Source organism: Poecilia latipinna, unplaced genomic scaffold (genome assembly GCF_001443285.1).
Source record: "Poecilia latipinna isolate Pla-1442-1.1 unplaced genomic scaffold, P_latipinna-1.0 Scaffold121, whole genome shotgun sequence".
Lineage (NCBI taxonomy): Eukaryota > Metazoa > Chordata > Actinopteri > Cyprinodontiformes > Poeciliidae > Poecilia > Poecilia latipinna.
In genome coordinates this window covers 210,980-233,740 of record NW_015112737.1, presented here as the reverse complement: position 1 = coordinate 233,740, position 22,761 = coordinate 210,980, and the positions used below count along the sequence as shown (strand labels likewise).

The window sequence follows — 22,761 nt, the reverse complement described above, 5'->3', positions numbered from 1 at the left end:
GAATGTCAGAGTGGATTCGTCATGGTGGGGGGCTTCGGATAGTTTCTGACAACCTCTGCATGCACACAATGCTCCAGTTCAAACGCGTTCTTGACGTCTGACGGTGGCATTTAAGAGGCGTGGTTCAGCTATGAAATGTGACTGAAATTGACATATAATGTTGCCTTTGTTCACCAACTGTAACTGCTGGGAGCTGTTCCACTTTCGCTTGAATCAAACAAACATTCAGTCGCTCAAATTTTGTTTATATGCCACTTTTTATATGGAAGGCACAACAAAAGCCTCCAAAAGCCCAAAACACAATCAGATTGGTTCACCGACACGTGTACAGACACACACACACACACACACACACACACACACAGCCAAATCCCAACAGACGAACCCACAGGAGCAGAGCTGGAGTCAAAGAGGAAACACTGAATGGCAACAAACGCTTTCAGCAATTAAAGATCATTTATAACGTCTCACAATGTTAAAGAAAAATGACAAAATACTCAGTTTAAAGATCAGATTATTCTTTTAAATGTTTTTCAAGGACTGGATTTTTTTATGATTGTATTACACAAAAATAATAAAATGTGTGTTTTGAGTTTTATCAGTAGAGCATCACAGGACATTTCACAGAACTGCAGGTTTGATCCATTTAACCCATCTGTCATGCAAAGATAGGCACATTTTTTCACTTAATTCATTTATTTATGTTTACAAACAAATTTGTTGGTAAAGAAGTAAAAATCAAACTAAAACATTCATCAAAAGAAAATAAATGTTAGTTTGTAATATTTGTGAAAAGAAACTTTTAATGTGGAAACTTTAATGCACCCGTAATGATTCCTTTTAAAATAAACTTCTCTGATTTTCATATTTAAGTTATTCAGCCTTTACGTTCAGTTTTAAGCATTTCAGGAGCTTTAATTAGTAAACCATGACTTCCTGTTGTCTGGAGATAAACGCTGAGGTGAGGCTACGTTCACACAGCAGGCGGATGTGACCTACATCTGACCTTTTCATGGCAGTCTGAACGCACCAATTCTGAATTTTTCACCCCCAAAACATCCGATTTGTGCCACTTTCTAAAGCAGATATGTGTCAGATTGTTTTCAAAGCATAATAACTAAACATTTCTAAACTGAATTGCAGATTTCAGAAACATAAATGCAGCTTTAAAATGTTTGGACAACCACTGAGAAGGCTCGAAAACAAGTCTGATACATTTCTTTATGTTTGTCAAAAGCCTTGCAGCTCCTTTCTGTATCAGTTTGATTTAAACATGGAAAGCTGCTGTTGCAGTCGTAAAAGGTGAAAGCAGGAATGATCACCTCGAGCTCAGCTCCTGAAACAAGATTTAAAAGCTTAGAGAAGTTCCTCAGGTGGAAGAAGTTGTTCTTTATTACACATCTTCAACTGCTGAGTTAATGTTTGCACCAACGTTCCTGAGCCTTTGTTTGGTGGAGTTTAATGCCCCACAATGCAGATTGATTGCAGGCAGAAGATGCTCAGGGGAAATAATAAAGGATCTCAGTGCTTTTGGGGTTCAACTGTAAATAACTGTTATGAAACTACTGGGAGTTTTCATCAAAGACATTAGCTTACAGTGTTCAGGGGACTTCAACGAGCAATCACCAACTCATCGATGACAGAAAGCATTAAAATGTGTTTAAAAATATGTTGCAGTGTTTGAAAGTCCAAAATAAAAACAGTACATCAGAGAACTGCACCTTTGGAACCTCAAATACCAGATTACTAGCAATTATGAACAACTGTGACAAAAACAGATGGCAATTTTAAAATTATAACCTTATATGGGAAGGTTAGTAGGAGAAGTTTTGCATTTATCTCCAACAAATCAAGCCAAAGCCATGTCTGAACAATCAAAACCGTCAATATCAGAAAATGGACAAAAACTAAAAGCCTGAATTCAATAATTCAATATCAGTATTAAAACTAAAATACTAATTTTGGTCTGCAAGTTTAAAAACATGTTCAACAACAAAATCACAGTAAAAAATCATAAATCATCTAACAACAAAAACTTTAATCTGAATATAACATTAGATGTATTTTTCAGATTTAGCCGTTTAAGTTAAATTGCTGCTGCTTACTGGGAACGAGAAAAGTAAAAAGAAAATACATTTTCTCTGGTGAAAACATTTAGATGGACTGAAATGATCTTAAATGACTAAAGTGATGATGACAATAGAGAAAGTTACACCAGAGAGACAAGAAGCTCTGCAAAACAACCACCAGCCAAAGCTTTTAAAGGAAGTTGGTTTATTTTATTTTATGGGACTTTAACTTCTCAGCTACAGAAATTAAATGATTAGAAAACAACAGGAAGAATTTCACACAAGTAGGAATATCAATCCAAACATCGGCGAATGTTATGCTAACTGTGCTAACCACTCATAAAAGTTTCTAAAAACAGTAAAAATATATTTATCATACGTTCTATGCTAATATACAAGGAACCTTATTGAGTGTAATTTTTCTCTCTCTCTCCTACTTGTGGAAAAAGCAGCTTTTCAGACCAATTTACCAACATTTACACCCAATTAAGCTAAAGAATCAACCAAAACAGACTTTCACGCCCACTCCTGGGAGTGGGCTTGCATTTTCATTTGGATATTTTAGGCATGCTCTTCAAGAAATGTGAGAATTATTTGGATTTATGTTCCACAGAGAAATTGAATACTGAACTGTGAATAGGCAGAGATTCACTGCAACATCTATTACTGTCTGTAAATACTTCTCCCTGTTCTCACATATCTGCATTTACTGCTGTAAGTATTGATTGTTTTGTATTGACAAGCTTCATATTGTAAAGATGTGATTGGTTTTCATTTCAGTCTTTAAAAAAGCTGAAATTTCTTAGACCTTTTTAATTTTTCTGTCCGATTACATAATTTTTAAACATTACATCAGATATTCAGTTTTAGCCATGTTACAAAAATACTTTTTTTTACTTAAGTTATTTAATCAGTGACTACTTTTTCCTTCTACTTGAGTAAAAATATGCTGTTCGAGTTTGGTAACTCGACCAAAATTTATAAAGTCTGAAATTTCAATTTAAAACACAACTAAAGTTTTTCATTATTTAACCTGAAACTATATTTTCTAAGTCCTAAAATCTTTGAATGAGGCATAAAAATCCATTCAGGCCAATAAAAGTTGGAGACCATTAGCAGCAAAATGCTGAGTAAACGGGAAACAGAGATAAAATGTTCAACAGTGTTGAGCTGCACCACTTTTCCTACATTAATAAAATGTCCATGTGATTTCAACCAGAAACCAATCAGAAACTTGTACGCGAAGCTGAAGAAAATAAAAAGAAATAAGATGTTTTAGTGGGAACTGCTAAAGCTGCTCAGTAAAAATCTACCAGGCAAACCGTACGAGCTTTGGATTCCAGCCACGTTGATATAAGATCACATCGTAAATGTGAACGCACAGGAAACCCTTTCCGTCCATAAATACAACCCCACACACTCATCCCATTTTCCAAAATTCATCTCTGAAGTAGCGAAGTGAGACAAGAAATGTCGCTGCTCACTTAAGGTGACAAACAAAAGCACAGTCCATTAGTAACAGCATGCAGACACATACTGCAACATTAACAAACACAATCGTGTAGAGCAGCACATGTATTTTTCATTTTTGCCTCATAAGGCTGCAGTCACGCCGCTGCAATCATATCACAAGACGAAATGAATCCGAAGAGCTGGCTGTGTCTCTGCGCCTTCCTCCTCCCAGGCAGGAGAATTAAACTGCAGAGTGCAGCTCTGGCAAAAGTGAAAATCATCCCCATTAAACGTGATAATAAGCTGTGTGATAAAAGCATGTTTGCAGAAATTTGCAGTACATGTGTCATTTAACATGATGTATTAGTTCAGGTAGCAGTTTGCCTTGGTGAGTCGGTTCTAATGGGTTTTTTGAGGTTTTGACATTTGGAGGCAAATGTGCATTAGAACAGGCTGCATGAGCTCCGAACTGGGACGTAAGTGGGTTTCAATGTTTTCCTGGGCATTAATGGCAGGAGAAACGCAAAATGCATTATCTGATAAACAGGAAGTGGGCTGCGTCTTCAGCTCCGCTGGTAACAGCCTGTGTTGCTGTTTGAAGAAACGTTGAGAATTTTTTCAGACCTTTTGGCAAAAACAACAAAAAAAATCCGCTGCAATGTGGGAGCCGAACGTTTCCCACGAACGAACGAACCATCAGACGACGACCTCCGTGTGCGCTCTTCTTTTTTGTTTCGTTTTAAATTGTCCGATATGCACGCGGCAATGACAGTCATCTGAGAATGTCATCTGAGCGAACAATTAACAGAGCAGCAAAAAAGTGAGGTCAGATATAATTAACATATGTGCTGCTCAGCTATAATTGCTGAAGTCTAAAGCAAGTAATTAAATCATTCAAAGTGAAACAGGAAAACCGACTGGTGGAGGGTTTTCATGCCGTCTGACGCCGCTACACTGCAAAAACACTAAATCTTACTATTTTTGGTCTGGCTCCAAGTGCACACATCTTAGTACACAAGGAAAATGACAAACTACATTTCAGCAAGAGATAGGAGCTTGTTTTAAGGCAATCATTTCTTAAAGCTGACCTACTACGCTTCCTTAAGCAGGTTAGGATAGGTCAGTGGACTAATCAAAACGTGTTCATTACATTTTTTGCTGAAAATCATTCTTAGATGATGAGATTTTTAGTTTGCTCAGTTCTACCTATTTACAGCTTGTTTCAGAATGAGCAGATTTAGGGCCTCTGTCACTTTAAATCCAAATAAGCTGTTTCTGGCCACACCCCCTGACTCAAAGGTTACACTCTCATGCAAACAGATGCACAATTATACAGCTGTATATCTTTGAAAAGCAGAAGTGGAGCCTCCTGCGCAACCAACATGAATGCAGTCGGTGGTTTCTGGATGGTAAGTCAACAACAAAATGCTTGTGTTTTCCAGCAGCCATTATACAGCGAGCGCATAAAGCAGCAAAACCAGCTGACCAAACATGCTGGCAGCTCAGCTTGGGTTGCTAGGTAACGGGTGGAGCGCCGCTGCAGTTGCTAGGTAACGATTTACACTTCACTAGGATTGCTAAGTGAGCGTCTGTTGATTAACAAAAAACAAAAAACATGAACTTATTGGCAAAAATTGGCCTGCTGTTTTTTTAAGCTCTTTGTTTTTGGTAGGAAGGAACCGATTCATTTTTTACACTTCTGACAATGATCCAGATGTCTAAGGTTCAGAAGATATCGATCAATGATTACAAGTTAAATAATCTGGCAGTGGAAGAAGACATTTTGGCTTATAATATTGGTAAAATACTTAGTAAGAGTTTTTTTTTTTTTGCAGTGCACTAAACAAAATCTTACCAAGTATTTTTGGTCTTGTTTCTTGTGCAAATATCTTCATCCATTTGAAATAAGACAAAACTAAGTACAACAAATTTTTAAGCAAGATATAGCAGCTTATTTTAGGTAAACAATTTCTTAATATTGACGAAAATGAACAAGTTTCACTGGCAGATTATTTCACTCATAAGACATTTTTCCCATGTTATAAGTTAAATAATCTGCAAGTGGAACTAACACTTTTAAAAATCAATATTCAGGAATTACTGACTTAAAATAAGTTAGTTTTGTTGTATTTCAAGTGTACAGAGATATTTGCACTGGAAACTAGACAAAAATACTCTTCCAAAATGAAGCATAACGATGCTCTGCAACACGGGGATCCAAGGAGAAACAAGTCCTCACTCCTCATCTCGTCTTTTATTCTCAAGAGCCAGAGAAGTTCGGTGGCCTGCTTTAGGTGCTGCTAACTGACAGCGGCGGGATCCTCTCATTATGATACATGCGTCGGGCCCAGCCTGTCAGACCCAAAGAGGTGGAGGGCCGCTGCATTAAGCAAGTGGCAGGAGCATTATCAGTCTATATTTCACAGGTGTCAGCGGAGACTTGTCCCCGTTTTGTCCTCTGGGTGTCATTTATTAAATGAAGGAATGAAAGGGATGTTTAAGGTAGAAATACAGGCCTGCTTGGACAAGGGATTATACGTTGTCACAGGAAGAAAAATTGCATTTGAACCACGGATGCTAAGTCGAGGCTCTGGGGAATTTCATTAATGTATTGTCCTAACAGCTATTCAAAGTCATATATAGCGAACGTGCTTTAGGTGAAGACGGACCGGCGCTCCGGGTTGAGGGCTTATTCACAGCACACTGCACAACACTTCCGTTTTTGAATACATTAAACTAATTTTCATTAGGAAATGCTGCTGTCAGTGCATTTCCTGGGCTCGCTCGGCGTTCCCGCCGAGGTCGACTCCTGACATGAATCCGTGCGCTTCACCAGTTGCAAACCATTTGACACTTCCGACCTTTCAGGGAAGGAACAGAACAAGAGATTCCAAAATAGATGAATCTATTATTTCAGCTGCTTGGATATCAAAGAGCTAAATTAAATCGCAAAACGTGCCTTTTTTTTTTTCTGCCCTCTATGTTGACAAAAGTATATTTTCCCTGCTCACATGTGGACGTGTTTAAGAGGGTGACATTAGGTCTGAGGTTGGATTCATCCCCTTTAATTCTGTGTTTCATAGATTTTATTTGAACATATAAAGTCATACTCTATTCCTGAACTTTCTAAAACGCTCTGTTTTCTGTGGGGACTTTTCTATCTTTACCTAAAAGGCTTTACAGCAGAAAGTATTTGCATAATGTTCTGCTTTTAGCTAATTTGGCAGACAAACAAAGCCTCATTTTTAGCCATTATTGACAAACTCAAGCAGACGCGTCTTCTGGGAGGTGGAGCCAAAAACATCTGATGCAAAAAAATACAGATGAGGACATCAGTGTCTGGCACTTAAACCTTTAACAAGACATCACACTGAAAACACACAAAGTAAATGTAGAAATAAACAAAACAAAAGGCAGTGAGGGCAGAGCGACAGCCGGACTTCTGGAGTTCATTCCCAGCAGTATTTGGGAGGAGAAGCAGGTCTTTAAATCACCACTGTTGTGCTTAAAAAACGCGTTTGAACTTGAGTATTCTGTTCATGGCGAGGCTGTGAAAACCGACTCTAAGCTCCCAGGCGGAACATCGACACTGATACCGCTCTCTTGCTGCTCGGAAAAATACTATACACAGCATGATAGAAATCTCAGAGAAAAACTTCCATGCAGGCCATTTCTGCAGCGATTCAGAGGGAAAACAAAGTGTTTGTCCTCACATTGCAACATGTTTATTGTATCTTTGTCTGAAAACAGGAAATGTGTAAATGTACAGAATGACTGATCTGGGCTTTAGTGTTTCTTTGAGACTAGAATGACTTGAATTTTAAGTTGAACCTGCTTCTTTTGGGCATTTCGCTTTGATAGCAGCACAAAATAAACCCCAGTACCAACAGAGTGCTAATGTGTTTCATAGGGATGAAAATATATTCAGGGTTTTTATACATCATAGTTTTTAAATATTTGGAAAGCCTGGATTTTTTTTAACCAATCCATTCTTCTAGTTTTCATAGTTCAGAGTGATGTCAGCGCGGCCGCCATCTTGTTTTTCTAAAAACAAGCAGTTATCCCTAAAATCTTTTATAGTATTTGGCTTTGTGGGTGGAGTTCATACAAAAAGCAGAATCACAAACAAACCACAGTATGTTCTTACAGAATATCATCTAAAATATAAAACATTTTAATGCTATTTTTAAAAAGAAATGGTAACAGAGTAAAACAACACTAACAGTAAACTAACGTAATCTATCAACATTTATGAAGAAGGGAAAGCAACATGGCCGCCCTCAAAGCTACGAACTCTGGTCCACCTGAAAACCTGCGTCTTAGTTTGGTGAAGAAGGAAGTTGTCTAACTGTTGTTTTCTGTTTTTGTGTCATTACTTTCAGTAGTTCTCAGTGCAGCGCCCCCACAGGTGAGGAGGGGAACAGGTTGCTCAGTAGGTTTGGAACCACAGCAGCTGAAAATGGAACCAGTGTTGCAGTTTTTGTCCCAAACTGAACCAAGTCTATCGGACTATCAAGTGTGAAAACACCCTAAAAGTGCCTAGCAATTACTCACCAAGTACCCTATAGGCAGCCAGATGGTACCTTATAAGTACTTTTTAATTACACTGTAAACTTCCAGATGTACTCCCCCATTGCTGCCCTGCAAATCCAGTAATTACCCTGTAAGCAGCGCTGAGACATAAGCCAGAGATACCCCAAAGGTAAGTACCTCCATAGAAACCCCTTCAGTGCTCTTCAAGCACCCTACAGAAACCACATAATCATTATTAGGTACGCGCCTTTACACCCTGCAGGCATCAGAGGGACTCTAGTGGCAACCTTGTAAACAAACCCTTTAAGTAACCACTAATTAGCCTGTAAGTAAGCCTGTATGCAGCCCGTAGGTACCTTGGTTTGTACCCAATAGGTACTGGTTAGTAATAATAGAGGGAAGTGGTAGATTACACTCAACTCCAGCATCAGCAGGGCTTCATTTAACATCATTTAGACCAAATATGATAGCTGCTGTGTTTATTTCTGGTTTCAGAAGCTCAGACGCCATCCATTAAGCATTAACACAATCCCATTCATGAATCTGTGGAAGTAGGAGTCCTTGTGTTTGGGCAGAGAGAGGTGGCATCAGGACGGTGTAAATCCTCCACAGAGGAAGGAGGAGGAGTCCTTTCTGAGGATTTGTTTCTGTCAAATGAAGAAAGGCGCTGGCATCTCCTGACATGATGTCCCCAGCGGAGCAGGGATGAGGTCAGAGGCAGTACATCATGTTTCCTTTTTAACTTTTTCCACTGGCGAAACTTAGCTGCAGAGTAATAGCAATAAAAGAATACGTTTTCAACCTGTGTGACCCAAGGATTGATGGCTTCCAGTGGAAATTCGAAACACTTTGCACATTCTCTGTTCTTGACATTTAAAACCATATGAAAATGAAAACGGACCCCAATTAGAGCTGTGGGAAGCAGGGGCCCTCTTGGTTCTCTTAGCAACTAGCAGGTTTTTACATTCCCCCCCAACAAAACGCCTTGAAAATTGACCTTCTCATCCAGGGAGCGCAGATAAAAGCAGCCTTGAGTGGCCTCAGATCAGGCTATTTTGATCATCGTCTGAAGGAGGATGAAAATGGGGAAGTAAAAATAAAGGAGGACAAAAGAGAGAATAATGGCACGGCGTGTAACTGCAGAGGCAGCGTGTTGAATTTAATGTCCTACATTCTCCCAATAAAGAAACATGACATTAACTACCAGGTATTAATGTAAATCACAGCAGTGGAGGACAGTAATAGCCACTTTACGACAGGTGATTATTATTGAAGCGGCTGTCAGAGAGACTGACACTGCGCTGGATAAAATCTAAAAATATTCAATAATTTGAGTGCATCCTGCAGAGCTGCTGGCAAACAAGCTGCACGTCTTAAACAGAGGAATGAAGGGGTGTCCAAAGTGAGGCTCGGGGGCCGTTTGTGGCCCTTGGAGTCATTTTGTGCGGCCCCTGACTGCAATTCAGGGGCCGAAAAAATTTAAATTTTGGCCCCTGAATACTTTCATCCTGGTGTCTAAAGTGCGGCCTGGGGGCCACTTGTGGCCCTCCAACACTTTTTATAGGATGAGATTTTTTCTGTGGCAAGTTTATATCTTCTAAACTAAAGATAATAAGTAGAACAACATTTTTCTCTAATCTAGCCTGTTTTTATTTATTTATTGTTATTTCATAATAAGTCAAACCATAAACATCAAGCGAGTTTTTACTCAAATAGAGATCTGGGCAAAGTCTTTGTTCCTGGGTATAAATTAAAAACATTTCATAGATTTAAAAATTAGACACTAAGTCCAAAAAGTGAAATGCCTCTAAACGCAAAGGCAAGCATAAAATATTACGTTTTATTTATTGTTGTGCAGGTAAAAGAGAAATAATTCACAACAATATTTTTGGGTTTTGGCTCCTGAAAGCTTCCAAAGCAGGGATTTTGGCGTTGGTGCAAAAAGACGGGACACCAGAGAGAAGGTGGCGCCGAAGAGGGATGAAATCAGAGAGGAAGAGAGGCGAGGGTGTCACCTGTTGAAGAGCATTCATCTGAGCAGCGGGGTTAAAGGTCAGCATCCGTGCTGGAGCTGTGAGTGGCAGGCGGGGGATCTGGGCGACGAGGCGGCGGCCCAGCGGAGCGGCCGGCGGTGGCGTGTGAGTTTGGCCGGGCCACGTTTCTGACTCGGTGCTGACTAACTGAGTGTGTCTGCTGACAGAGCGTCTGACTGATAGGACGGCCCCGGGAGGCTCTTCCAGGGGCCCGTTACAAAGTGTCTCTGATAGGCCAGGCCCGTAGCACCGCCGCCGGGGCCCGCCGACAAATTAAATTTAAGCCCCACTAATGCACAGCGTAATCACAGAGTGAGGTGGTGATAAATGTTTCAGAGAGGTTAGCATGGGCGCAGCAGAGGAGGAACTCTGCACAGAATCTGAGATTGTGACAGCAGCAGAGGGAAAAATAGCAGAGTGTGACCTCAGCTCTGTGCTGGAGAGAAAAAATAAATAAATAACCCTCTGCTCAGAAGCCAAGGACTCGTATGAAAAAACAACAATAACACACCATTATGAGATGTAACATTTTTGCGACGACCTGCGTTTCCAGGGGGAAATTTGAAAGAAAAGCAATTTCACATTAAACTATCTGACACAAAGCAGGTCTGCGGATGGAGGACGGGGTGTGGAGACAGATACCAACCTCTCTCTGTGTGTGTGTGTGTGTGTGTGTGTGAATGGTTAGAGGGGTGGCGGTCGTGGAGCTTCCTAACAGCCATCGGCCAACTGGAGCGAGACACACACATCCCCTCCGCCAAGTTAAAAGGGATGGAGAGGATGAAATTTCAAAGCCTCCCCTGCAGACACACTCCGCTTTGCACACATCAGCACCGAGATGTTCAAATATTCCACCGCGCCGTTCCAGCTTGGTTTCCTCCGCTGCACGCCCGTATCAGACATGCTCCTGTGATTAATGAGGAACCCAAAGAAAACCGCTCCACATGCGTGTGCGAGCGCGCGCAGGGCGAGCCGGAGCTGCGTTCTTCTTCTCCCACCATGCTAAAAACTGTCCTTAATTAAAAACGCCGTCTCTGAGTCATATTTCTCATGATTACTTGCTGCAGGCAGTGCAAGTGAAAGTCACTGTGAGATAAGACGGCAAGTGGCACACATTCACCTATTAGACTCCATTCACTTATTATGGCCAACAATGCCGCTCTGATTAGCTGGAACACTGACAGTATTAGCAGACACATTCCAGAAGCGGCGCACAAAGAGTAACTCTGCTGCCCTTGTGCAGACAATACACCCCCCACCCCTCCGTCCTCCGCTTTTACATCCCTGACATGACACGCTGCATTTGACCCCCTCATCTCTCCGTCTGCGCGCCGGGAGGACAGAACCAGCAGCCCAATCTGGAAGCTGAACAATCATCGGTTCCTTCTTGTTTTCTTTGTTTCTTCCACTGTTTTTTTCATGATGTCAACATTTTTGTTGCTAAGCAGTCGTTGCTGTGGTGATTCTGCACAGCACTTCCCACTGATCGCAAGTCAGTCAAAGAGAGTGTCCGGCACCACCGGCGTGTTTCTTTAAAAACTCACTGAGGTCCAGAAAAGATCCAAACAGAATCTTTTAACCATCTTCACATTTTCACCGCTAACAATCTGCACTTCACAGTAAACACAGAGACGTCTGCAAAAACAAAAGCTTACCAAGTATTTTTATCCAGTTTTAGTATAAATATCACTTAAGATAAGACAAAACTAACTTACTTTTCAGTAAGTAACTTTTCAGGAATTTGTAAAGCTGGTTTTAAGACAGTAAGTCCTTAAATGTTGAATTTAAAGTTCTCCTTTCTCTAGCAGATTATTTCATTTATAACATGGGAAAAATGTTTTGTTGCAGGTGAAATAATCTTTACTTAAAGCTAGTGTCTATATCTTGCTAAAAAGTTACTTTTAAGTTTGTTTTGTCCTTTTTTTATTGTACTAAGACATTTGCAGTAAAAACTAAATGAAATACTTGGTGAGATTTTGTATTTTAGATATTGTATCTTAGTACACTTGACATAAGACAAAACTTACAGTTTAACTTTTCAGCGACACAGAGGAGCTTGTTCCAGCGTTGCAATTCAGATTATTAAACCTATAAGGCAGGAAGTGACGTCTAGCAGGTGGAATAATCTACCAGTGTAACTAATCCTTTCTTTTTAATAAATTATTGACCCAGCAGAAGCTCCTGTGTCACTGAAAATTTACCTGTAAGTTAGTTTTGTCTTATTTCAAGAGTACTAAGATATTTGCACAACAAACTAAACCAAAAATACTTTATTTCAGATTAAACAGAAACTTCAACATATCTAATAGCCCTTTTTCTCTTAATGTGAAGCCTAAACTATTGAAGGTTTACACTTTAAATGAGAAAAATTAACATCCAAACTGATGATTTTGATGAGGGTTTTTGACTAATTGTAATGTGATTTGCTTGTTTCGTGGTTGGTGATGCTTTCATGCTGTGACCTGCCTCATTGCTGAAATGTGCTACACAAATCAGCTTCATGTAAGTTAACATCCTTAGAAAACAAAAAGTACACACCGAGGTTTAAATTAAAAACGCAGCTAGCTATAAAGAAGTAGCTTTCAAGTAAAACGGCTCATCATCTTGAGAGAGCAGTAAATAAAACTCCATTTTAGTGAACCACATTGGGTCCGGGTCCAAACAGAGCCATCACGCGGTCCGGACTGGGACCCAGCGCCGCCCTTTGTGGATGAATGGATGAAACTTTGACGGGTTGCTTTGCCCACAGATGTCTAACAGAGTCGGGTTCACCTATTGACTGGTCCACCAGCAGCCGCCCCCAGTCCTTTACTGGTGTATGCAGTCAGACACACCTCCAGAATCAGTGTCAGCCTCCCTGAGTAATTACAGCGATTAATGCGCAGGCTGCGCTCACCTCTGGCTCTGGACACTTTATCAAGGCGTGCGTGGTAATGGATGAACGTACTTTCTTAATAGAGAATCCATAGTGTCTCAACTTAAGACAGAAAAAAAAGACACATGGCCTTACTTTACCCACAATCCTCCAGGAGGAGATCGTTTACCAGCACAGAACGAGAGAGAAAGCGGTCGGGTTCGGCTGCCCTTGTCGCCGTGCTCGCTCTGACCTCTAAAAATGGACAACAAAGATCATATCACGAAACCAATACTAGCAGCGACGGCCTCTGCACAAATTGATTTACCCACCCAGAACTCACTCTCTTCTCAATGAGGTGCCAGGATGCTCGCAGCATATATCACTGTCACACAAGCACCCTCTAGTGAAATGTGATTTTTATCTTTATGAGCTTTTTTTCTCCCCCCTTCTCGCTGCAGCATGTAGCGGCTTGTGATAAGTGACGAGAAATAAAAGCGTTGGCACGTTTTCTTAATGCAGGTGCTCTCTCTGCACATATGGGTGCCATCACACACGGAGCGCGTCGCCGCTGTGGTCCTGCACGGCTTCGGGAAGCGGCTGGCGAGGCAGCAGGGGGTCTGCGGCTATACGGCTCATAGATCACTAATGTGTGGGTGAGAGTTGTCACCAGCCAGCGCCTGGCTGCGAAGCGCAACGTAGTTTATGGCACCAAATCTCCAGACATAAGCATGAATCGTGGCCCAGGCAACAACGAGGAAAAGCAAACTAAAAATAGATGATAAGCCTTTTCCGCTCGCCCCAGAAACAATGGCTCCTGGTTTTGATTTTTTTTTTTTTTTTACTGTGGTGCGAAAGGATAGAGGGAGGCAGCGGATAATGCCCGACTGGCCCTGGAGTAAAAAGATCTGGAGGAATACAACCGAGAGGCCCACGCTAACCTGAAACGCACCTCGCTGAAAGCTGGAGAGACACGATAAACGTTGCACTTTCAAGTGTGTTAAATGCACTAAGATAGTCGGGCCTTTCTCCCTTTCCAACTGACAACCTCTGTTACACAGTTAATTACAGCCAACTGCAACACAGTGCAGTGTCAATTATCATGTGCTTTCTCTCGCTCTCCCTCTCCCAGTGGATATTTTTACTGCCTGGGCTTCACTGCTAAACTTTCTACCTTCTTTTATTGCTATTCTGCCCAGGTCTCAAGGCTGAATTACATTTGCCAGACAGAGCTGTAAAAACAGAAGGGATTTAAGGATTCAGATTGGTGGAGGGTAACCTAATCTTCCCTAATTGGGGGAATGGTTCTCATTTATATCAGCCTGCTTTCCAAAGCAAGCTCATCGACAGGCGGGCATTTTTACTCTGACGACTCGCCATCACGAAGGAGGGAGGACGCACATATTAAACCTAATCGATATTAATCAAAGCGCTACTCGGACTTATTAGGCCGTGGAAACGAACAGGCGACAGAGAAAGATTCCCCAACGTGGCGGTTTTGTTGCGGCGCCGCAGTGCTGCTGGAGTGCTGTGAAATAACACATTCTGGGCTGAAAATGGAACTAAAATGGTAATCCTCTGCCAGGCGAAGCGTTCTCGCCTCGCCAGATGCTTAGTTCTGAAATTTGCCTAATTGCCATGCTCAGATCAATCCTTTTCACTCTGCCAAATGAATCTGCCAAAGTGTGTTTGTGAGCGTTTTGTTGGCCCAATATGCTGCTGCTTCTTCTTCTTCTTCTTCTCGCAAAGATTTCCAAAATGTATTTATTTATTTTTTGTGAAGGACACGGAGAAGGGACTCAACCGGATGTGCTTGCACCCCTGCCGACCCGAGTGCCCATTAGCCACGGTGTAGCAGTCAGGGAGCGGGGCCTATCCATCTCACCCCCACACATAAAGCACACCCACTCCTCATATGGCTCACACACTGCCGTGGGCGGACTAAATGAGGCTCTTTGATCAAAGGGGAGCAAGCAGGAATGGACGCTGACTTTCTGACCTCACACACAGACACACACTGTGAATCTATATATATATATATAGATTCATGTTTACACACACAGACAAAGAGTGAAGTCATTACTGTTTACATCTGGGAGCTCAAAGAAGCACACGTGACTGAAGCAACCGTCTATGTTTCATCATCAACGCAGAAAAGTCGGCGAAACGAGGAGAGACGAGATTCAAGGCGCGGATTAATGAATGAGAAGTTTAGTCAACGTGGAGGAGCGGCTGACTCCCGCTGCCCGGCTGCCTGATGAGCCACTCCATGCTTGTCAACAACATCCCCTATCATTCTCGCACAGCTATCTACTCACAAAACCAAGACCCGCCCCCTACATCCCTTCAGCAATTCCACCATCCTCCAGGAGAAACACCTCCGAAAGCAGAACGGGTTGCTCGCAGCGACAGCAGCAACCATCTCCGTCCCTCCCCTCCCCTCGTCTCTCCATTTCTGTGCATGCTCTCTCTCGTTTCTTTTTGTCTACACTTCTTCTACCTTCCCGCGCTGCTGCTGCTGCCGTCGCTGCGTTTGGCGCGTCGGATGAGAACACAAGAGACAAAAAATGAAAAAGGAGGAAAAAAAAGAAAGCGAGGGGGAGAAACAGACAAACGGATGTAAGGGGAGGCTGGAGAAGAAGAATTAGCATGAGAATACTCACAGTGTTGTTGTTGTTGGAGGAGCGCGAGGATGGGAGCGCGGCACCGGTTCCTCCGTCAGATACAACCTGCACAAGATTGAAGAGGGAGAAAAAAAAGAAAACTAGGCTGTGAGAGCAGCAAAGCGAGAGCGGAGAGGAGGAGGAGAGAAGAGCAGGACAAGGAGGAGGAGAAGAAGAAAAGGGAGGAGGAGGGAGCCGAGCATCTAATGCGTGCACCAACAGGAGCCCAAATAAAGAAATAAAGGAATCCTCGAGCAATGTGTGTGTTAGTGGGAGCTGGTGTGGAAAAGCAGGGAGGTGGGACGCTTTGTTGGGAATTCAAAACAGAAAAAAGATGCGGGGACGCACTTGGACTCACAGTCACTTGTGACAAGTCGGATCTGTGGTCCACCTACCTCCTTATCGCCGCCTCACTCTGTTCTCACACACACACACACACAGTTTTTCTCACTCTCGGCTGCTCACACTGATGCCAGAGATTCGGCGGCTGCCGGGGCGCGATCGCCCTCGGAGCCGTACGTTACCCAGAAAGGGAGAGAGGGAGGGCACTACCGGCTCTCCCGCACGCCCACGGCCCAACCTCCGAGCTCCCAAAACTCCATCTCCACCTTCAGCGTACAGCGAGAGAGAATGCTCTGATTGAATGAAAGCAATCCCACTGGCATTCAGGCAATTATTGAGGCTGCTGGCGCTGTTTTAGGATATTTTTTCCTTGTCCTTGCCTCCTTTTACCCGTTTGTCCCCTCCTGGGTTGACGGAGCGACTGTTTCCTCTCGCTTTCAGCTTTTCTGGACTCCAGACATATGCCACTAATAATGTAACTTCTGTCACTTCAGCTGTTTTCGTCACCCTGATGTCCAAAGTCAATTTTGCTTCCCTTTCTCGCCCCGAAAACTGGGCTTCTGCAGATTTCACTCAGACCATTTGTAACACCATTATGATGGAATTTAAGAGCTAAATCACAACAGAAATGTACGAATTCTGTCCGACCGACGGGCGATAAATTTGTGTACGTTAGCAGTGAGTTAGCAGTAACCTGAACCACTGATCCTCTCCTGGGTCGACTCTTTCCTCTCTTTCAGTTTTCTTTTCTCCAAACTTAATGCCATCAATATTGTAACTTCTGTCCCTTCAGCTGTTTTCGTGACCCTTATGTCCAAACTCAAAATTAAAGAGTTTTAAAAACCTTTTACAGACCACTATAAAAGAAATTCAAGGACTGAAAAGTACCAACTTTTTCCAGCCAACTGGCAATAAACTTTCCCATCATAGATGGAAACAAGCTAGCAAGGGTATGCTAGCAGTGAGCTACTGATAGCATCGATCGTCTCGACTGACAGAAAACTTCTGCAAGAAAAATATGCATTGAACATATGAGATTAAATAATTAAGATGTGTGTTTAACAGATTAAAGGTTAACTTACTTTGTTAAAAAACAAATTTAAGACATTTTAACCCTCCCACAGTCCACAGACGGCCGAGTGGACCCTGCATGAACTTCTTACCCTGTGTGCGGTCCCCATGGGGTTGCACTGACCCTGCGTGCGCTATCATGAGGGTTGTTTTGTAATTCAGTGTTTTCATGAAAAGGCGGACTGACAGCACACCCTCATCGCTTCTCCACAGTTTGAAAAAGTGACATCTTCCACTCTCCTGAGTATGAAACTAGAACTATGGGGGGTTAAGGCCTTAATTTTAGCTACATGAATTTAAGGATGCTTGGATGCCCTTTAAAAGGCTCCATAAAATCCAACTTTTTAAATTCCACTGTGAGCTGCTAAGAGGAGAAAGTATATCAAATCGCCTCACCTTATTGGGTCTAGAAATGAGCAGAACACAAACGCCTCGGGGGAAACTTTAATAACGGTCTTAGATTTCTGCGTTTTTTGATGCGCACTCCTGTTCGCTCCATCCTCCATACTTTAAAAAAATCTATCGTCATCAAACAGAGAGCTGCAAGTCAAACACCTAAGCCTCTAATCAGGTAACCCTCCCTCCCGTCTGCCTCCACCCCCACACGCTGCATCCCTGCAGCCACTGCTGCACTTTATCTCCCCTCAATTAACATCTTCTGAGCGAGCCTCTATTATCTTAACCACACAGAGCAGAGAGGTCCTCCGAGGAGACGCCGTGGAGGACGGCTGAGCCGTGGACAGAGGGCTCCCAGGCCTGCTGCTGCCGCTTCAATTTGCAGGCCTAATTAAAGCCCCAGTCAGACATGACAAACTGCAGGGAGAGGTGCTGCAGAAACAAACAGGCAGGAGTGTTGCCTGCGCGGGTGCATGTAGCCCGGAGGATTCTCTTTGTGAGGATTATCTGCCAGAAAACAGCCACGTTCATGTCAGCGTCATAACAACATCATCTAAATCTCTTTTGACAGTTTGCTCAGTTTGATTGTGTTTATTTTCTTTGCTGTATAGGCATCGCAGTGTCACAACATCCAAGATAAATCATTCTCTGTGTGAAGGAGAGACTCGGTGAGACAATGCCAGCTTCAAACAGCTCCAGGATTCCAATAAAGCGCAAATATCCAGGCCAGCCGTGCGCCGAGCATGCAGCTAATTTCTCTCTCTGTATAATGCCCCAGTCTGGCCTGCTTCATCTGTTTGGTTGCCCTCAACAAGTTCACTTTCACCCTATGAAGCCATCAAACCACCCATTAAGCCATCAACTTGCCCTCTTTGTCCTTGCTCCCGCCTGACACCAACAGTGTGAGCTGCCGCCGCCGCGCCCCCTCCCGGCACTCCCACCGCCATCGAACTCGGGCCGTCCCCGCACACCGTGGACTTTGGCTCGGGCCGCACCATTAGGAGTATTCTATTACCGTTAGGTTAACCTGTCACGCTTGGATGTGGTTCTGTTTATTGTCTGGCTGCAGTGAAAGGGCAGGGGATAAAACTCAATCAGCAGGACAAACGACCAAGCAGCCATCCATTCGTCAGGACGCCTCCCCTGGAGGACGCCGGCCCCTGCGGCCTCCACTTCTGCCTACCTACTTACCTCAGTTGGTTCAAACGAATCCCAAGATGTCGGTTTTTATGTCTGGCTGGCAGAACAACGTCTCTTACCTTCGTTTTGAAGATTCCTTATAAATATGTGGTGAGTTGGTTATTAGGAAAGTGTTTATTGTTTGAGTAAAGTTTTGTTTTTGACATCATCATCGTCATTAAACTGAGTTGCTTTTCAACCATAATAAAAAAAAGCATTGACCAACATATCTGATGTGTATAAATGTTGGTATGGTTTGTTCAATTGTTTTTTTTATAACTTTATAATTTTGTGTTTTATGATATAAAGCACCTTGAACTACCTTGCTGCTGAAATGTGCTATAAAAATAAACCTGATTGATTGATTGATCAATCGATCAGTGGAGCCGTGATGAGAAGAAACGGGGTAAACGACGGAGCAGCGATAGCTGAGGGAAGTCGCCCTTCACCTTCTTCAAATTTATTAAAATCAGAGTCAAACGTTTGTGCCACTACCATTTTAAAGATATTAATAATTGCTTCCAGAGGTCATCAAAGGTCAACCTCCTCCTGCATATGTGGAAAATAAAACAGAAAATGCTGTCAATCAACCAAAAAGAAAAAAAAATCATTTCTGCAGTTATCGTTTTTAGGATAAAAAAAACCCGTTTTGCCCTTCTTTAACGAAAAACTAAATTATAATGAATTTATTTCAGTAATTCTTTGTAGCACAGTTGACTGACTCAAAATGCGTTTCATTTTGTAAAAGTGGGGAGGCTGGTTCAAAATGCCGAATCATTCTGAAGACCATAATAAATGTTTCAAGAGGTCAAAGGTCAATCAGCTCCCAAACTAAATGTGGTGCGAAGCAGCTGTGCTACATTTGTGAAACAAAAGTTTCAATTTCTGCAGCTATAACTTTTCTAATTTTTTTCATTAAAGTTTCCAGAGGTCATCAGAGGTCAACATGCCCTCACCCCAACATTAACAACATCAAACTAAATGTTTTTTCTAAGGTTTTTCCTGGTTTGTGCAGCTGATGTTTTTGTTTGGCTTTGTTCATGTGGGGAGCTGGAGGACAAGCTGATCTCTGGTGACCTGTGGAAACTTTTGTTTTTTTAAATCTTATAATTTACAACTGCAGAAAGGAAAAAAAAATGTTGCACAAAAGTAGCAGAGTTGATTGACGCCACATTTAGTTTGATTCTGTAAATTTTGGGGTGGCTGGTTGACCTTTGATGACCTCTGGAAATATTTATTAATATCTTTAAAATGTACAAACTAAATGTTTTGCTGCACCAACGTTGATGTGAGCAATGTGGGGGTTGCTGTCTTCACCCAGGTCTGGTCCAGAACTCAGAGGAGGAGTTTTCTGACATAAGTTTCTCCCTCCATCATGACTTGAAGGGAGACGGATCGTCTGGACTGAGATCAGGCCTTACAGACGATGTGGAAGTGATTAAGGAAGCCAGTGATCAGCGGATGACAGGGGTCAATCCCCTGTTGGGCAGTTTGGTCGAGCCTTGGGCTAGGCACTTAGCCTAACGCGCAGCTCCACGCTCAGCTGTGAGAGCGCATAAAATGTCACATCCAACTTCACCCTGCGCCAAAGTTCAAAGCAAGACGATGACAGTGAACGCTTTGGTTATTAAAAAATTTCATATCGTAATGAAGCAGCCGTGTTCCGTCTTCACGCACATCACCCCCCTCCAGCAAACACGCCGTTCCTTTTTTCATGCGATCCATCAAGGGAGGGCCACAATTAAGTGACTAATTTGATTAGGAGATAATGTGAGTCCCACTTAATGGAAAGGACAGCCTTCACAACACAGGCAGATTAGTTTGGTGGATGCCTGCTTATTAATTAAGACAGCCCTCCATGCCCATATTAAGGCAAATGCACAGATGCAGTTTTAATGGGTCAGAGGATGTAAGACGAATCGATATGTGCAGGACGAAGATGCAGAAAAACTGTTGTGATGACAAAGCACGTCCAACTTCAAACCCTGGAAACTGTCTGAGAAAGTTTGGTGATGTTTCTGCAATAATTATCCAATAAGGTGCAACAGTTGCTACGACACGTCGGAGCAATCTCAAATTTCACTGTGTTGGTGTTTCCACCATTTGTCACTGCAAAGCAGAGCAAGAGAAAGTTATAGTTGTTTAAAATACATCCCTAGACGTCGGTTTTTATGTCTGATTTCTCATTCTGGGAGCCTTCAAATCTCCGGCTTTCCTCTGCTGTTATCATCTGGAAGCCGAACGGCGGCTCCTACCTTCGTTTGAAGATTTCTTACAAATATGTGGTGAATTATTTATTAGGAAAGTCTTTATTGTTTGAGTAAATGGAAGTATTTCTTCTTTTTAACACCGCTGCAGCCATGATAAGAAGAAAGTTCTTCCACTGTCAATTATAGAGTTTTAGGCATCAGGATATAACAACTATTTGGTTTCTAAAAGGGTCTGAAATTATTCAAATATAAACTCAGTTCTCGAAAAACAGCTGATTTCACATCGTCATCATTTGTTAAACCAAACGTAAACCAAGATGGAAAAGGTGTTTGTGTAGAACTAAGGACACCTCCCTGGTTTAATTACATTAAGTTTATTTCAAAAAAGGGGAATTAAATATTGTCATAACTCATATTATTCATGTATCTTTATTAGATGGTGATACTGAAGGAAGGAGCTCCAGTAGCAGTCAGTATTGCAATGATTCTGGAGAGGCCTCTGACTGAAGACTGTTGCTGTATGATAGCATGTCATGTCCGTCATGACATGCTAATAGCTCAATTTCCAACCAGCAGAGATGATTTTATCATCTGTCTTAGATGACGCTCATCTGTTGAAAAGAACTGCCTATTCACTTCGTTTGCTTTTTGTCTCTGGTTAGAAAACCGAACAGAGACGATGGAGTCTGGGATACGATCCTCATTCTGAGCTCTGCTGGTATTCAGGGTCGTAGTTCAGGTGATATTTGAGCTTTTCAGATCCTAAACAGCTGCGGCCAGTTAAAAATACAATCGCTTGTTGCCACGGTTACTGTTTGAAAGTAAAAAGTAAGCTGCACAAAGTCCAAAACCAGAGGGAATATCCATGCAGTGCCTCAACTCAATAAAGATTTCCAAAGGATCAAAGTGAGTGAGAGTGTGAGCTCCTCTGAAGACGCAGGAGTTTTGGTAGTTTGCTGCTTTGGAGCAGAAAGATGTGAGCAGCCACAACGCCAAGATGGACAGAGGTCAGGAATGACCCCTGCGAAGGAACTGGCCGTCTTCCTGGGACGGGATGTAAAACCATTTCCAAAAGTATGAAGTGGACTGCAGCACAGGGCATTCTGGGTAAAAACAACCAAAAACAAACATGCTAGTCTAGCGCTAGCGTGAGAAATGGATTGTGTTTTTTGTCAAATATAGAAGAGAAATACTACATTAAGATCTGACGCCTCTCCATTTTGTTTAAGTTTAGTGAAGGAGGAAGTTGCAATCTTTTCCCCTTCAGAGGTTGTTGCATCGTTTCCTTCAGTAGTTCTTGGTGCAGCGCCACCACAGGTGAGGAGGGGAACAGATCGCTCAAAAAGTTTGGTTTGTTGGACACAGTGCAGCTGAAATGTAACAAATGCTGCAAATTCTGGTCAAAACTGCATCTACTGTTCACTTCAAGTGTGGAGAAATGGATGTCTGCCATCTTTAATGAACTAAAGCAACGCTGGACAGGAGAATGGGTCAAAACTCATCAAGCAGACAGACACTAAAAACGCCAGACAAACATTACAGAGTTATTGGTAAATGATGTTCAATCAACTGGAGGGTTAGATCATAAACTTATCTTTCACGCAGACATCTTTAATAAATAATGACAGTATGGAGTCTGTTGTATTTGACCATTTCTGCAGTAATTATATTTAAATAATTGTAGTACACGTTAAAGTCCAGATTCTTTTTATGTTCTGATACGTAGAACCATCAAATTGAAAAAGAGGTGCACTTTATTTTTCTCTGTGACTGACTGTAGTGAATTATTTATTAACAATTTACTGTTAAAGTCTAAATAAATGGCAGATTCCTGCTTCTCAAAACTATTACGCCTGACTTCTTGTCTTGTTTGGGCGGCTTTATAAATGACCCGGCACAGAAAATGGAGTCCCTGAGAGAACAGCTTTTACTTTGTGCCATTTCGGGTGACATTTTTTC

At 42.2% G+C, this 22,761-nt stretch overlaps 1 protein-coding gene across 8 annotated transcripts in view; it reads right to left on the bottom strand.

Annotated features, from left to right (window-relative positions):
* The window catches only part of LOC106944974 (RNA binding protein fox-1 homolog 1-like), a 515,796-nt gene that overhangs the window by 293,229 nt on the left and 199,806 nt on the right, over window positions 1-22,761 (bottom strand). For 4 of the 8 annotated variants that reach the window (XM_015028333.1, XM_015028332.1, XM_015028335.1 and 1 more), the window contains one exon: window positions 15,605-15,670. The exons of 1 other annotated variant lie outside the window; for it this stretch is intronic. The gene's annotated coding sequence lies outside the window, so the exon portion shown is untranslated. Of the gene's footprint in view, window positions 1-13,097; window positions 13,197-15,604; window positions 15,671-15,962; window positions 16,136-22,761 lie in introns of those variants that run through there. 3 more of the 8 variants (XM_015028336.1, XM_015028338.1, XM_015028339.1) reach the window with 3 other exon arrangements.